The 2,897-nt window shown below is 39.5% G+C and overlaps 1 long non-coding RNA gene across 1 annotated transcript; it reads left to right on the top strand.

Annotated features, from left to right (window-relative positions):
* The first annotated feature begins 506 nt into the window (after nt 1-506).
* Nucleotides 507-1,248, top strand: LOC124386240. The gene is made up of 2 exons (XR_006925875.1): nt 507-566; nt 640-1,248. It is a non-coding gene; the product is annotated as an uncharacterized LOC124386240 (long non-coding RNA).
* Nucleotides 1,249-2,897: the final 1,649 nt, after the last annotated feature.

Here is a 2,897-nt window from a genome sequence, read left to right as displayed (position 1 = left end):
TCTGTTCTGTGACTGTTGTTTTATGTTGTTTTATGTAGCACCTGGGTTCAGGAGGAACGTTGTTTCATTTCACTGTGTACTGCATCAGCTATATATGGTTGAAATGACAATAAAAGCTTATTGACTTGACTTGACTTGACCAGGGTTCAGGATGAACGTTGTTTCATTTCATTGTGTAATGCGTCAGCTATATGTGACCGGTTGAATGTCTTTAAAATGAAGACAAATAGACATGCATAAATAATGGGTGCATTTTAAATCCGAAGACACGCCCACTGCTGTGGAGTTGCGCTTTGACATTGAGCACACCTGTGCCACGTAATTATGTCGGCGTGTTTGTGGCTTTATAAAAAGCACAGTTGAGTGGGGCACTTTGATGCCTTTCTTACCTGTAGGTTGGGTGGCTAGAAAAGGTATTGTTATCTTCTAATTTCCTGTTGCTTTCCCCTGGTGAGTCGCTTGTTTTATTTTATTAGTTGCTAATCATGGTCTGAATATGTGTTTGTAGGAAGGTGTGCATGAATGTGGGTAGCATAAAGTGACAATAGTTTAACCCCATTTGTGAGGTAAGCAACTTTATTGTGGGTTATTTTGGGGAAGGGGGAAACTGTTTGAAATGTTTTTGTTTGTTTCTTTTAGGTGCGGCCAAAGAGCGCTAGCTGCTGTTTCGTACCTGTTTCATATGTTTTGTATATGCTTGTACACACTGGTTCATAAACCCTGAATTAGCTTGTTGGTTTACAGTTTGGACCAAGTGGACGTCGCGGTTGTAAACCGCTGGATTACTGAGTGTTTTAAAAGATTATCCTGCGCAACGGTTCTGTGCTATGTTTGAGTAAGGACTTGGATATCCATCTTTTGTGCAGGTGTATTAAATTAACAGGCTTGGTATTTTTGCTCCGTGAGCCGCTTGGACGCTTTTTAAATATTAATCGGGAGTTAATTGTTTTTCTCTTTTTAACGTGTGTAAGTACCATTTACATAACTATTTCCACATGTAACTATCTGATGAGCTGTGATTTTTGAGACTTAAACAGAAGGGGCGATTGTTAGTGTGTTTTGGGTTTATTTTTGGTTTATTCTTTTAAGAATTATGCACTGATTTGCTGTGTGCTCTGTCCCTTCTGTTACAAAGAGGATGTAATCTAGTCTCTCCGATTGTGGGTAAATAACTGGTAAGCTTTAAATGGTATTTTAAAATATTTTTAAACATTCTTTTGTTTAATAAATTTGTACTATTTGTGTAAAGTCACGTCTGTCTTTAATCCCATCTGAACCAGCAGGGTCCTTCATATTTTTGTAACTTTTTTTTGGTTTAATTATTCTTTTGGGTTCAATCTATTTTCCTGGGTGAATAAATAATCCAGGTGGTGTAGTCGGTTCCTTTTTTTATTTTTAATACCTTTTTAACCAAAGGTTACATATACAGTCAGGTCCATAAATATTGGGACATCGACACAATTCTAACATTTTTGGCTCTATACACCACCACAATGGATTTGAAATGAAACGAACAAGTTGTGTTTTAACTGCAGACTGTCAGCTTTAATTTGAGGGCATTTACATCCAAATCCGGTGACTGGTGTAGCAATTACAACAGTTTGCAAATGTGCCTCCCACTTTTTAAGGGACCAAAAGTAATGGGCCAGAATAATAATCATGAATCAAACTTTCAATTTTTTAATACTTGGTTGCAAATCCTTTATAGTCAATTCCAGCCTAAAGTCTGGAACGCATAGACATCACCATACGCTGGTTTTCATCCCTGGTGATGCTCTGCCAGGCCTTTACTGCAACTGTCTTCAGTTCCTGCTTGTTCTTGGGGCATTTTCCCTTCAGTTGTTTTCAGCAAGTGAAATGCATGCTCAATCGGATCCAGGTCAGGTGATTGACTTGGCCATTGCATAACATTCCACTTTTTTCCCTTAAACTTTTGTTGCTTTTGCAGTATGCTTTGGGTCATTGTCCATCTGCACTGTGAAGCGCCATCCAATGAGTTCTGAAGCATTTGGCTGAATAAGAGCAGATAATATTGCCCGAAACACTTCTGAATTCATTCTGCTGCTTTTGTCAGCAGTCACATCAATAAATACAAGAGAACCAGTTTCATTGGCAGCCATACATGCCCATGCCATGACACTACTACAACCATGCTTTACTGATGAGGTGTTATGCTTAGGATCATGAGCAGTTCCTTTCCTGCTCCATACTCTTCTCTTCCCATCACTCTGGTACAAGTTGATCTTGGTCTCATCTGTCCATAGGATGTTGTTCCAGAACTGTAGAGGCTTTTTTAGATGTTGTTTGGCAAACTCTAATCTGGCCTTCCTGTTTTTGAGGCTCACCAATGGTTTACATCTTGTGGTGAACCCTCTGTATTCACGCTGGTGAAGTCTTCTCTTGATTGTTGACTTTGACACACATACACCTACCTCCTGGAGAGTGTTCTTGATCTGGACAACTGTTGTGAAGGGTGTTTTCTTCACCAGGAAAATAATTATTCGGTCATCCACCACAGTTGTTTTCTGTGGTCTTCCGGGTCTGTTAGTGTTGCTGATCTCACCGGTGCATTAATTCTTGTTCCAAACAGTTGTTTTGGCCACGCCTAATGTTTTTCTATCTCTTTGATGGGTTTATTTTGTTTTCAGTCTAATGATGGCTTGCTTCACTGTTAGTGACAGCGCTTTGGATCTCATCTTGGAGAGTTGACAGCAACAGATTCCAAATGCAAATAGCACACTTGAAATTAACTCTGGACCCTTTTATCTTCTAATTGTAATTGGTATAATGAGGCAATAACACACACCTAGCCATGGAAGAGCTGCGAAGCCAATCGGCCCATTACTTTTGGAGGCACATATGCAAACTGTTGTAATTCCTACACCGTTCACCGGATT

This window comes from Silurus meridionalis, chromosome 5, assembly GCF_014805685.1.
Source record: "Silurus meridionalis isolate SWU-2019-XX chromosome 5, ASM1480568v1, whole genome shotgun sequence".
Lineage (NCBI taxonomy): Eukaryota > Metazoa > Chordata > Actinopteri > Siluriformes > Siluridae > Silurus > Silurus meridionalis.
This window is presented reverse-complemented; position numbering and strand designations above follow the sequence as displayed.